Source organism: Pinus tabuliformis, chromosome 6 (genome assembly GCF_031772625.1).
Source record: "Pinus tabuliformis cultivar Carrire ecotype Pingquan chromosome 6, CPIR1, whole genome shotgun sequence".
NCBI classification, from domain to species: Eukaryota; Viridiplantae; Streptophyta; class Pinopsida; order Pinales; family Pinaceae; genus Pinus; species Pinus tabuliformis.
The window spans coordinates 1,662,325,919-1,662,341,000 of record NC_142292.1 but is presented as its reverse complement, the minus strand read 5'-3'; positions in this window follow the sequence as shown (position 1 = coordinate 1,662,341,000).

Below are 15,082 nucleotides of genomic sequence, written 5' to 3'. Positions count from 1 at the left end.
GTATCTACAATACATATATGCGCACGCACACACACACACACACACACACACACACACATATAAACCAAGACACATATACCAAACACATTTTCTCAACTAGAAAATAAGGAAGGATACAATGTATGCATCTTATCAACTAACTCCCATGTAGCTTCATCGACCCAAAGTGCTTCAGTTGTACTTTAACTTGCTTTATTTCTCAGTTCTAGAGAATGATTTGTTTCAACTTCCAAATTCATTGTGGCTCTAGATGGAACTCTCCCTCTGGTTCCACCTATAATACAGACCAATCAATCACATGATCAACATCATGGAAAAATATCTTAAGCAATGAAACATGGAAAACATCATGGGCATTCATTGTTGGTGGAAATAAAAGGCTGGAGGCCACTGGTCCAATCCTCTCAATGATCTCAAAAGGCCCACAATACGAAGTTTCCAACTTGGCACATGACCGAATGCTCAAGGAGCTCCTATTGGGTTTGATGTGCATGTACATATGCTATTGAACATGAAACTCCTTAAATTGTCTATGTTGATCTACAAAACCATTCTACTTGTCCTGTGTTTCCTTTAAATTCAATTTCCTAACTTAAATCTCCTGCTCCGTCTCAACCAACATATCTGGTCCAATCAACACCCTGTTCACTAGATCACTCCAACTAATAAGAGTATTAAAACTCTGCCTATAAAGAGCCTCAAATGTACTCATCTTCAACGATTTATGGCACCCATTATTATATGAAAAATATAGTAGTGTAAGATACTCTTCCCACTTCCTTTTTTGTTGCATGACATATATCCTCAATATTTCATCAAGAATCTTGTTAACCCTTTCTATCTATCCATCTATACATGGATGGTAAGTTGTAGTAAACGCTAAATGTGTCCCCAAGCCTGCAAAAAAATGCTTCCAAAACCTGAAGGTGAACTTGGAATCTCTATCTCATATGGTATTCTTGGGAATTCAATGTAATCTCACTATCTCCCTGATGAATATCTAAGCTACCTCACTAGACGAATTTGTAGACTTCACTACAATAAAGTGAGCTACCTTTCTCAACTTATCAACCACAACCATGATGGAATCATGTTGTCTCGTTGTCCTCAAAAAACCTCTAATGAAGTCCATGGAAATGACATCCCATTTACGTTCTAGAATTGGAATAAGATGACCAATTGGATGCTTACATTTTGCTTTCACCTATTGAAATTCCAACCATCTTGCAACAAACTCAACAACCACTTTCTTCAAATTCGACCAATGATAGAACTTATTTACAACTATCAAAGTCTTTTGATATCCCAAGTAGCCTGAATATGGCTTGACATGAAACTCCCTCAAGATGAGCTTCTTTAACTCACTGTTATCTTGCACGTAAATCCTGTTGTTGATGATGCTCATCAATGGGTAAATTATATGGACATTAGTGCAACTCTCAAGCTTACTAAAATCAACTTTTCTCATAATTACTTACATGTTTTGTTATATTTTGCTTAATGAGAAGGGTAAAGATGAGATGTCATGTCTTGTAGTATAATGTGCATTGATTACAGGTTTTGGAGCAAATTTTGGATAATTAAAGTGCAGAAACTCAAAGGAGACAAGCAAGAGAGATTTTAGGAGATGGGATCTCCCTCCTTAACTCCTCACCCACTTAAAGATTCCTCCATAAAATCTCATCAGCTCGGAGTTGCAAGAAGCCGAGCCATTAAGATCATTCGCAGTGAAGCTAGTGATAGTTGCAGACCAGTTGATCTTGAGTTTGCGAGCCAAGCCTCCCTAAATTTAAGGAAGTTTTTGGTAACTTTAGTTGTATAAATAAGAGGGCCTAGAGCCTCATTAGACTTTTTTTATTGTAGCCAAGAGGCATTTTTGAGTTAAGACATAGTGACTAATCAATCTTGTGTATTTTTGATATTTTATTGAAAACGAGAAGCATTCCCTTGATCGAGCACTAAGTTGACTCAGAGGGTTGAAGCTCTTGGGTTAGTGCCCAAACCTGGCAATAGAGGTTCCTCTTTTTGTATATGTATGTTTAGATTAGATTCATGGTTAGCTTCTGAATTGATTTTGCTTCCATTTGTGGATAGTTAGAATAGTGGTATCATAGTGATAGAAGACATTTTAGAAAATATCGCGATAGTGGTTTTCACCTCATCTCCCTTTTTGTATCATGACTTGAGGGATACTTTCAGACAGCCCAAAAACATATTTCTTTCTTTGCTGCATAATCTAGGGTTTCTTGATGAGTAGGTCATTGTCTTTAAGTTTCTTAAGATGATTTGCAATTGTCACTTTTGATCTCTTAAGATTTTCATTTCTTTCAAAGCACTTCAGTTCATGAACTTAGCCATTACATGGTAATAACTATGTTTTCTTTCATTTAATAAATCCTTCCCATATATAGATGAATTTGTGCATAAATGCGGAAAAGAATGTATGTTGTTGTAGGAGCTTCTACATTGTAGGGAGACCTCATCTCATTTCTCTCATCCAAGCCTTATCCACCCATGTTTCCAAAATCCACTAAAACCTCAATTTGAATTCTTGTTTTATAAGCAACAACTGCGATTTCCATTGAGAAAATCTAACCATCTTGAAGCACTTGATTGAGCCCTATATAGTGTTCACCCCCTCTGTGCGTTATTCTCCCATTATCTACCTTTCCCATGCTTCATTCCACCTTCTATACCACTTCCTAAGCTTCCAGCCTGTTTCCTGTAGTAAAACAGGGGATCCTATAGTAGAACTAGGACATCCTATAGTTTTCCTATAGGAAATCCTGTAGCAACCTGTTTTGAGCCCAAATTTAGAAAAATCATCACTTAAGCTGGGATTAGGCCTCCACTTGACCTCCATACCCTTAAGACCATTCTAACCCTCTTCCTCCATACCTGTCTCCCCTGCCAAAGAACAAGTGAAGATTGGCATTTGCATTCATAAAATGAAAACATAAAGAAAAAGAGTCTTTTTCATTTCTTAGTTAGCACATGCATACATCAGTTATATTACTCCCTAGATCATATTCCATGCTCAGTTAATTTAGATCATCACATGTGATAAATAGGGTTAAGCTAGGTTTCTTTTACAAGAAAAAATGTGTCAATGAGTAGCTACAGGATTTCTTGTCACTTTACAAGCATCTTCCATTTCAGTCTTTCATTCCTTAAAATAGACAGCATTCATTTTCTTTCATTAAGGATAATTTTCCCTCCTTCAGTTGGTAGTCAGACTTCTTCTAATCAATAGAAGATTATTTTGAAAAACCCTAGTGGTTTATCACCCCAATTGAACAGTGACAAGATTATACCATTACATCTATTTGTGTATACAAAATTGTCACCTCCAAGTTTGTATGAACCCCTAGTTGATGAAGTAAAGTTGGTAGCCCTAAGAGTTGCATAATTCTTGCTGCAATACTAGCACACATCATTTTTTGGCGCCATTATCGGGGAGGTTCTTAAGTATATGTGATTTATGCTTTCTTTCTTCTTTCTTTCCTTCTTTCCTTCCATTCTACAAATAGTTCCATTTAGAAAGTAGTTGAAATTTTATTTTTCTTTCTTTCCATTATGCAATTAGTTCCATTTAGCAAGGAGTCGCAAATTGGTCTTGTTTTCTTTCCATTCTGCAAGAAGTTCAAAAAAAAAAAACAAAAAACTCTAAAAAAAAAAAACAAAATTCCTTTCATGCCTCGTAGGAGTAGAGATAACCTAGGGAAACTTTTTCCAAATAACCCCACCACATCAAACAACCAACCTTCCCTATTCTTCGGTGGCTGTGAGATAGAAGACCCATTAGGAAAACAACCAAATATTTTTGAAGAGCCTATCGGGGAAGAAGAAGAGACCATTCCACCAACTTACACCATGGTTGAAAATAGAAATGGGATTGGAGATAGAGAAGGAGATGAGAATGCATCTCAGGGTACATTTCCCCTCAGAGAAACTAATGGGGATGCTAGGATGAAAAACATAAGCCCCGCTGCTCTTCCTCACTTCCATGGCCTGACCTCGGAAGGCCTAGACACCTTTTTATTTGAGTTTTCTGTCATATGCAAAACTTATGACTACACCTCTGATGATCAGAAGTTGAAATTGTTCCCATCCACTCTCAAAGATGCAGCCTTGCGCTGGTTCATAGGTTTACCTAGGGATAATATCACCACCTGGGCTTAGATGCAACAACCCTTCAACAATAAGTATAGGGACTACTGCAAGTCCAAAGATACCAAAGAGGAAATTTTTAGAATGACTTTGGGACATGATGAATTTTTAGAAGATTATGAGGAAATATTCCAACTCAGCTACAAAAGGGCTAGGTTCACCCTTGATCCTGAATCGCTTAAGCTATTCCTTCTTAGGGTGATCGGGAAAGATCTCCTAGAAACCCTAAACTTGTTGGAAAGAGGAGACATCTACCAGTTACCCTATGACAATATCAAGACAATTTTCAGGAATCATTCTATGGAAGCTAAAAAGAAGGGTAGGTACAATCAATCTGTTTCCAATTCGTCCTCTTCCAACACATCCATAAAATTTGAAATTGGGAACATGTTGGAAGACTTTAAGAGTGAAATGTTGCATACCCTTGCTTTGCTAAGGGACACCATTCATATCAAGAGGAAGCAGGATGAAGTAGAGAGACCCTTAGCTATCTTCTACCCTAGATGCACTAGGAGGCACCCTAGGAATGAATGTCCATTGAATATTATAAAAATCTGCTCGATCTATGAGGGAAACCACTCCATAGACAAGTGCCCTTCCCTGCATGGATTAAAACTTGTCTATCGGGGAACTGAACGGATAACTGAACAACTATGTTACATCACCAAAGGAGGCCTCATGGACCTTGACCATACCAGCAAGCCATGCAAGGGGCATCCTATTCATATTACAACCCTAATCAAAATACATCCATTCCCACTTGGTGCCCTCCTTCTCATCCTTTTTGGTCCACACCTTCTCCCTTGTCTTTTGCACCTCAATACCATTCCCAATCTGCCATCCAACCATTTTAGCGATATGCTCCTCCACAACCACATTGGAATGCACCATCCCAAGGGTGGAGGACCCCATACAACCAAGCTCCAGCTCTATTTCCTCCACCTCCATCTCAACCACAACTCTGAAACCCTGCTAAACAATCTCAGATTCCCGCCCAACCAAATCTGAACTCGAAAATAGACAAGCACAACAAGTCTACAGTGGAGAAACATCCTACCCTTCATATGCTATGGAAATTCATGAAATTAACCTCAGGTATGGAAGAGTGCTTTTGGATAATCAACCTCCATCTCCACCTAAGGAGCGTGAAGAGGAAAAAGAGGAAAGTGTCCCTCAAGCAAATCCACCTCCTTTTCCTGAGAGATTAACCCATCCTGTCCAGCACACCCCAGAAGAGACTGAACTTCTGGGTGAGTTGAAAAATTTGTGTGTCAAAATCCCGCTTCTCCAAGCTATCAAAGATGTCCCCATCTACAACAAGTTAATCAAGGAGAAGTGTTTCAAACATCTAGGAAGGCAAAAGAAAGACACCCCTACCATTAATGTCATTGGACAATTGTCTGACTTAATGTTGGGGCGAGTAATTTTCCCAAAGTACCTAGATCGTGGAATTCCTATAGTAGATGTACACATCGATGGCACCATTGTCCCCCATACCTTGATTTGTCTTGAGGCTGCCATCAATGTGATGACTAAGGATACTATGCTTAAACTGAATCTCCAAGGATCATTAAGAAAGACCACATCAGTCTTGCAGCTTGCAGATAGATCCACAGTATCTCCTAAGGAATTGTTGAGAATGTGATGGTCTCCATTGATTCCTGGGAACACCCTGCTGAATTCTTAGTTCTCAAACCTAAGACCAAGTTCAATGGTTATCCTCTCATCCGTGGGAGGCCATGGTTAGCTACTTCTGATGCTTACATAAGTTGCAGGGCTGTGAACATGACAATTAAAAATGGACATTTGTCCAAGAAATTGGTCTTGTACCCTCCTGCTCAACCATCTCTAGAGAATTAATTAACTTTATGGTTAGAAGAGGAGTAAGAAGATGAAGTCTAGTCTTCCCTAATCTATATGCTAAATGCTACTATAGGAGGGGGGCAACTTGATGAGGATGACCTGATTGAGAAAATCCTCTAGAATCAACCCCCCAACACCATGTCTCTTGAGGAGTTAGTAAAGGAAGCCAAAGACAACCCTTGGATTGATCTATGATTAGCTGATTGAAACCCTTCTCATGTCAAGCTGATAGAATTCGGCCCAGAAAGAGCATTGAAAATAAACCCCTCTGTCTCTTTCCACCAAGAAGAGGAGTTATGTGACATGCTAAGAAAGAATTTGGATGCCTTTGCCTGCAATTACAAGGAAATGAAGGGAGTGCACCCTTTGGTATGTACTAACCACATTTAGATCAAGGAAGGTTGCAAGCCAGTCCGCCAATCTCAAAGGAAAATGAACCCAGCCCTCAAGGATATAGTCAAAGAAGAACTGCAATAGTTGTTGGATGTAGGGTCCATTTACCCCATCTCAAATAGTGAGTGGGTGTCTCCTCTAGTAATAGTTCCAAAGAAAAGTTTCCAAAGTGGAGGATCTATGTGGATTATCGAGAGCTAAACAAAGCCAGAAAAAAGGACCATTTCCCTCTACCTTTCATTGACCAAGTATTAGATGGTCTGGCAGGAAAGAAGTTCTTTTCTTTCCTGGATGGATTCAGTGGTTACAACCAAATCCAGATCAATATAGAAGACTAGGATAAAACCACCTTCACCTATCCCTAAGGTATCTTTTGTTATAGGTTCCTTCCTTTTGGTTTATGCAATTCCCCTGCCACTTTCTAGAGAGCAGTCTTGAGGATCTTTACAGAGCTAGTCCATGATTTTGTGGAAATTTATATGGATGATTTCACCCCCTATGGGTGCGATTTCCTGGAGGCTCTCTCTAACTTGGGAAATGTGTTGAACAAATTCATTGAAGTGAACTTATCCCTTAGTCCATAAAAATGTGAATTCTTAATTACTGCGGGGACTATTCTATGTCACCCAATATCCCAGGAAGGATTGCAATTAGACCCAAATAAGATAACTATCATAAAGAGGGTCCCTACTCCTCATAATTAGAGGGATGTTAGATGTTTCTTAGTCTTAGCTAGATACTATAGGAGATTCATAAAATACATTAGCAAGGTAGCCTTACCCTTATTTGGACTACTGACAAAGACTTTGAATTTTTATGGTCAGAAAGCTGCCAAGAGGCCCTAGAAACCCTAAAGGACAAGTTGACTACTACAACTATTCTCCGAGGCCCAAATTGGGTTCTTCCTTTTCACATACATGCTAATGCCTCTCAGAAGGCTATAGGAGTAACTCTGGGCCAGAATAATGACAAGCTACCTTATGCCATTTACTTCATCTACAAAAATATGTGCAAATCCAAGTTAAATTAAGTTGTGATTGAAAAGGAGCTCCTAACTGTTGTCCATTCATTGAATAAATTTAGGCAATGCATTACTGCTTACCAAAACTTTGTACATACTAGCCATGCTGCCATTAAATATCTGATGAACAAACCTGATGTGAATGCCTGAATTATTAGGTGGTTACTTTTGTTCCAACAATTTGATCTAACTATTATTGATATGCCTGGAAAAGAAAATGTGGTTGCATATTTTTTGTTTAGATTGACTTTTCCTACAAGTGAGGAAGGAATGGTTGATGACCAACTTCCAGATGAGCATTTATTCACGATTTCAATTCTCTCTTCATGGTTTTCTAACAGATCCAACTACTTAGTAGCTACATAGTCCCCTCCAAATCTGTCCTCCAAGGAGAAGAGAATAATTATAGGGAAAAGTGCCTCATTCACTTGGATTGGGGGAAATCTCTTCAAGTTGGACCCAGATAAAATTTAGAGAAGATGTGTCAGGGAGGAAAAAGTTTTTGACATCCTTCTAGCCTGTCATGATGAGCCTTGTGGAGGTCACTTTGGAGTCAAAAGGACAACATTCAAGGTACTAGAAGCTAGCTATTACTGCTCACTCTCCACCAAGATGCAAGAAGGTATACCAGCCAGTGTGATTGGTGCCAAAGGAAGGGAAGCCTACTCCTAGGGATGAAATGGCTTTGCAACCTCAAGTGACTTTCAAGCCATTTGGAAAGTGGGACATGGATTCCAGTGGGACCATTGATCCTCCATCAAGACAGAATAAGTACATCATTATGTTCACTAACTAATTAATAAAGTGGGCTGAAACCAAAGATATAAAGGTAGCCACAGCAGAAAAGGTGGATGAGTTCTTGAGGGAGAATGTGTTTTACAAGTTTGGATACCCTAGAGAGTTGGTCACTGATCAGGGTAGTCAATTCACCTCACACATGATTGAGAATCTATTAAGAAAGCATAAGATCAAGCATAGGAAGTCCACTCTTTACCACCCTCAGGCTAATGGACAAGTAGAAGTCACCAACAGAGCATTGTAAAGTATTTTGAACAAAGTGGTTAGTAGTAGCAGGAAGGATTGGGAAAACAGACTACTAGAGGCCACTTGGGCCTACAATACAAATTGGAAGACAACCACTGGCTTCACCCCTTATCATTTGGTATATGGGAAGAAGGCTATTCTCTCCATTGAATTTGAGTACAACACTTTAAGGATGGAAGCACAACTTGATCTAGATGTTACAAGGACATAGCAAGAGAGTTTGCTCCAACTAAATGGGTTAGATGAATTCAGGATGCAGGCCCTCCTGCACACAAAGGTGACTTAACTACAAATAAAAATATGGCATGACAAAAATATCAAAGGAAAACTATTTCAAGAAGGCGATTGGGCCCTTCTGTATCACCCCAACTACAATTATTTCAAAGTCAAGTTGATGACCAAATGGTTGGGACCATATGTGATAGAAAAGTGCCATGATAATGGGGTTGTTCAGATAAGAACCATCAATGAAGAAGGTATCCATTTGCTTGTCAATGGGTACAGGTTGAAGGTCTACAAAAAACCTTTGTCAAAGCAAGTGTTCATCAGTAGCATCTACAAGGTAGCAATGGTGATTGAAGGAGTCTCGGTGTCCACCTCACCAAGTTCTTGAGGTCTGTTGAAGTTTTTAAAAAAAAAAAAGAAAAAAGAAAAAATAAGAGACCTAGGTGAAAATCTCCATGAGGCACCTGAGGCCCACTGTTAGGTTGAAAACCTCTTTGAGGCAGCCCAAGAGTGTTAAAAGAGAGAGAGAGAGAGAGAGAGAGAGAGAGAGAGAGAGAAAATAAAGGAAAAATAAAAGACGCCTGGGTGAAAACCTCTTTTGAGGTGCCTAGGATAGGAAACTAGGATGAAAACATCCTTTGAGGAAACCTTGTTGTATTTAAAAAAAAATGAGAGAGAAAAAAGAGAAGCAAAAGAGAGAAAAAGGACAAAAGTAATGGCATGGACCTCAAACCTGCTCTCTCATAACAATTCTAGTTTTTGCAGGTTTTCAGGAAGATAATGGACATAGAGGTTAGAGGGAAGAAAGCCCTACTAAACCCTATGTTTTTATTCATCCATTTCATCCCCTCCATAATCACCATGTTCATTAATCCATACTCATCTCCAACAACAGAAAATTCATATTTTAGGCAATTATGTGATTTCTATAGGAGTTTCCTGTAGTACTACAAGAAGTCTTGAAAATCTACAGGAAAGGTAGTTTGATTGAAAACTTATTATGTAGGCCTATTTTGGATAAAAGCACAACTTCAACACCATGATTTAAATAAGAAAAGCACAACTTCAGGCATAATGGAACTTCTCCAAAGCTTAGCAGCAATAGAGGAAGCCAACACCTGCACATTAACAAGAAGACAACCCATCACCAAAATGCAATCAACAAAAAAAAGTAGTCGAGAAGATGTACCTGAGTCATGAGAAACATAGCAGAACCACCCTCCAACATGCATCAGCAAGGCAAAGGAAGCCATAGGTATGTCACCTCATCCATACTCCCTCATAAGTATGAATATGATTAAAATTGTAGGAATATGTAGAAAGTTGATTTTATAAGCGAAGGTGGCCAATTAACTTGGCCACCCTCAGTCTGATAATAAAAAGTAAAAGTGCTAGTTAACTAGACACGTAGCAGGGGCACATCAAGGGGAATAAATCGGAAAGGTGGTCAGGTTACAGTGAATAGAAGTGGGTGATGAGGAAGGGTGGCACGTTAACTAGTAGTGGGACCAATAGTCCAAAAGGAGAAATACATACTCATCCAGCCAGCACATCACTCAACAAAATCAACCATAAATAGAAATATTCCATGACTTTCATGCAAGGTATTGTTCATTTCGAGATGTTGAGAGCTGACATCACCTTGAGGAGCCATCAAAAGGAAAAGTTAGTCTCATCCATTCTATAATGAGCACCTACAGGAAGCACAGAGAAGCTATAGGAAACAACGAGGAAACACAATCTCACCATCTTACATTGGGCACCTACAGGAAAACTACAAGAAAAAGGGAGGATTGTCAAAATGTTGTAAGTGGGTGCCTAGGGTGAGTAATTCAAGAATTCTCATCAACCAAAGCATTGTAGAGAAATTTAGGTTTCATATACTGTGTGCTTTCGTTTGTAAAAAGGAAAAAGAAAGAAATTGTCATTTCTTTTAATGTATTTACAGTGTGCATAGAGATAGATAGAATTATGTGGAGGATTGTGTAGAGTAAACTCTAAAGCCTTATCACCTAGAGAATGTCCTAAGCTATAGCCACCAAAAGTTTGTACAAGCAGATTGACAGAGAGAAAAGATGACAGGGGGTTTCAACAAAAGGGAGCCCACAAGGACAACCAGAATACACCAACATCCTCCTGTGGTATAAATCTTTACAAGGCATCAATGGTTGGGATTATTGGAGCTACTTAGGATATATGATGATGATATAGCTAGGGAATTTACAATGTCACTCATACCTCTAGCTAGAGCTAGTGCCACTGCTATAGTGAGGGGTTTGTCACTTGCAATTACCATTGAAAGCATTAGCAAGATCACAATACTTCCTCTAGGGTTGCAATGGAGAAAAGATGAAAAATATAGCAACACTATTGCCAAGAAGAACCTTTTCTTGGAAGGAGAATAACCAATTGAAGACAAAAATGGGATTAGAAGGGCAAGCATTCTAATATCCTTAGAATGAAGTAAGCTATGATATTCTCAAGTATATTTCTTGTGAGGGTAGACTCAGAATAGCTACCAATACCAGTTTCGACTCCTCCATGAGCTGAGATTTGGAGAAGAGTTACCTCCTCATAGAAGACTTAGCATGCCTTACTTTTTGTTACAGTAAATAATAGACGTGAACATCAAAGTGCAAGAAGGAAAGCATCAGCAGCTGACACATCATGGATTTATCAAACTCATACTATAAGATTCCCTAAACAACTTGAGAATCCCTATTATGTGGTCAACATTTGTAGACATGAACGAAGAAGATAAAATTCAAGGCATTGAGTATGAAAGGGATCCTACTTCAAGTGATGCAGAAGAGGGAGAAGAGACTGAAGAAGAAGAGCCTGAAGAAGATGAACATGAAGAAGAAGAAGAGGAAGAGGAAGAAGAGCCTGAAGAAGAGGAGGAAGAAATAGATGAGAAAAACGATGAAAAATATAGTAGGGAAGAAGCACAAAAGGATGAACCAAGTCCTGAAATACAAAGCAAGGAAGAAGAGGAATCTCCAAGGGTGTCTCTAGAGCCCATATAGAAGGAGGTATCTATTGCCTTAACTTCTCTATGTACATTTATCAAAATTAAGAGGAAATAGGCAGAGGCAAACTCCCCTATACTTAAAATCAAGAAGGAGCACTAGGATAAAACAAGGGAGACCTCAAACACTACCAAGATTCCTATTATCATAGAGGACTCACTAAAAAAACAAGATAAGTCAGTCCCTCTAGGAAAGAGAGGTGAAGAAGGCACATCACAACAAGCTTCCCCAAGGTCACCAATCATCTATGTTAGGAGGCCCATCACCAGGTCAATCTCAGCAAAACAAGTTAAATAACCTTTGACCTCTTTTCGAAAAGGGAAAGGTCTCCTACAGGAAAAAAAGACAGACCTATAGGAAACAAAGTCAATCCTATAGGAAACCCTATCAAAACTGCATGAAACACATAAATAATATCAAGAAGGACTGCAAGGGCAAAGGGAAGGAAAATAGGAAGAAAATACTCAAGAAATAGTAAAGGGAGAATCCTAGGAGATGAAGGAACCTAGCCCATAGCCAAACCTCAGCTCCTATTACATATTCGTTTAGGGGGGTAGACCGATACCACAAAAATTTTCCATCCCTCTATTATTTGAACTTGAAAAAGAGAGAGCAAGGTCACATCACTGGATTCAAATTGCTAAATCAAAAAGTGTGGAGGATGTAGGACATATGGAAGAAAAGTTTATAGAAATGGGCAGAGAGTTTAGTATAATAGGAGAGGGAAAGAGTGATGAAATCTCAACTAGAGGTTGAGAACACATGGCTAAGGAGGCAACTACAGGAGAAGGAGAGCTAATTGGCAACTATGGAAATTATCCCCATGGAGGCACTCCAATGCAGGATGCAAGAAAAATCATATACCTTATACCTCAAAGAAAAATGGCTATAGTTTCAGATAAAAACACTTGCACAATGAGGAACTATGCCTTTCCAAGACTATAGGAAGTTCATTGACCTATGTGACCAAAGCACCCTGGAGGAGAGGGCCAAGATATCTGAATTATACGTACATAACTTGGCCCTAACAAATTCGAATGCGTGGGACCCTAATCCAAAGCTATGGGACTTACAACTGATGGCTTTGGCATCAAGGATGAATCATGAGGAGGTCAGGGATACAGAACTAAAAAGGTTATTGGAAAGAGAAGAAACAAGACCCCTTTTCATTAGAGCAGAACATACCAACTCAATAGTTGTCATTAGCACCCACAACCTCATTCCCAATGATCCCCATATTGCACCAAGATACCTAGCTACATAAGAGAAAGTAGTCACTCATTTTAAGGACACTTGGAGATTTCTAGGGGATGAAAGCCAGCAATCCTGCAAAATGAGAAGGAACACCTTGCCCTATAGCCTAAAGGTCAGGGAATATCATTCTCCTGACAAAATGAGGGATGCAGTAGAAAGGACCCTAATATATAATCAAGCATTGCAGAGACTCAAAGTCAACTAGATTGGATTGAAAATTAGTCTACCATTTCTCTTGGGTATGTTAGAAGGGATAAATGAAGAAGAACAAAGAAAACAGTGGGAGGAGATAGAGACACATGCAGGATTTTATCCACAAGAGGAGGAGACTACAACAGAATCCTGGACTGTCAGGGAGGCCGCCAAATCAATGAAAGACATGGACATCGATTGATTTGCTCAAAGGATGAGAAACACTTTCAATAGGGGGGTGATGATGAGACTCATCAATGGGTAAATTATATGGACCTTAGTCCAACTCTCTCGCTTACTAAAATCAACTTTTCTCATATTTTTTTACATATCTTGTTATATTTCTCTTATGAGAAGGGTAAATATGAGATGTCATGTATTGTGGTCTAATGTGCATTGGTCACAGGTTTTGGATCAAATTTTGGCTAATTAAAGTGTAGGAACTCGAAGGAGACAAGAAAGAGGGATTTTAGGAGATGGGATCTCCCTTTTTCACTCTTCACTTGCTCGAGATTTTTCCATCAAATCTCATCATCTTAGAGTTGCAAGCAGCGGAGCCATTAAGATCATTGGCAGCGAAGCTAGTGATAGTTGAAGACTAGTTGATCTCAAGTTTGGGAGCCAAGCCTCCCTAAATTTAAGGAATTTGTTCGTAACTTCAGTTGTATAAATAAGAGGGCCTAAAGCCTCATTAGGATTCAACATTTTTTTATTGTAGCCAAGAGGCATTCTCAAGTTAAGACATTGTGACTAATCACTCTTTTGTATTTTTTATATTTTAATGAAATTGAGAAGCATTCCCTTGATCCAGCACTGAGTTGACTTAGAGGGTTGAAGCTCCTGGGTTAGGGCCTAACCCTAGCAGCAGAGGTTCCTCTTTTTGTATATGTATGGTTAGATTACATTCATAGTTAGTTGTTGAACTGATTTTGGTGTTGTTAATTTGCAAATATTGGGATGATTAATTAGTTTTATTCCATGTGTGGATAGTTAGAACAGTGGTATCATAGTGACAGAACACATTTCAAAAAATTTGGTGATAGTGGTTTTCACCTCATCTCTCTTTTGGGATCATGACTTGAGGGACACTATCATACAACCCAAAAACATATTTCTTGCTTTGCTACATAACCTATGGTTTCTTGATGAGTAGGTCATTTTATTTAAGTTTCTTAGGATGAGTTACAATTGTCATTTTCTATCTCTTAAGTTTTGCATTGGTTTCAAAGCACTTCCATTCATGAACTTAGCCATTAGAAGGTAATAACTCTGATTTCTTTCATTTAATAAATCTTTCCTATATAGATGAATTTTTGCATAGATGTGAACAAGAATGTATGTTGTTGCAAGAGCTTCTACATTGCAGGGGGACATTATCTCATTTTCCTCATCCAAGCCTTATCCACCCATGTTTCCAAACTCCACTAAAACCTCAATCTGAATTGTTGTTTTATAAGAAAAAAAACATCCATTTCCATTGAGCAAATCTAACCACCTTGAAGCACTTGATTGAGCCCTAGATAGTGTTAACCCCCTCCATGACTTATTCTCCCATTATCTACCTTTCCCACGCTTCATTCCACCTTCTATAACACTTCCTAAGCTTTCAAACTGTTTCCTGTAGTAAAACAAGGAATCATGTAGTAGAACTAGGACATCTTGTAGTTTTCTTGTAGGAAATCCTGTAGCGACATGTTTTGAGTTGAAATTCAGAAAAATCATCACTTAAGTTGGGATTATGCCTCCTCTTGACCTCCATACCCTTAAGATCATTCTAACCCTCTTCCTCCATACCTATCTCCCGTACCAAAGAACAAGTGAAGATTGGCATTTGCATTCATAAAATGCAAACATAAAGAAAAAGAGTTTTTTCCATTTCTTAGTTAACACA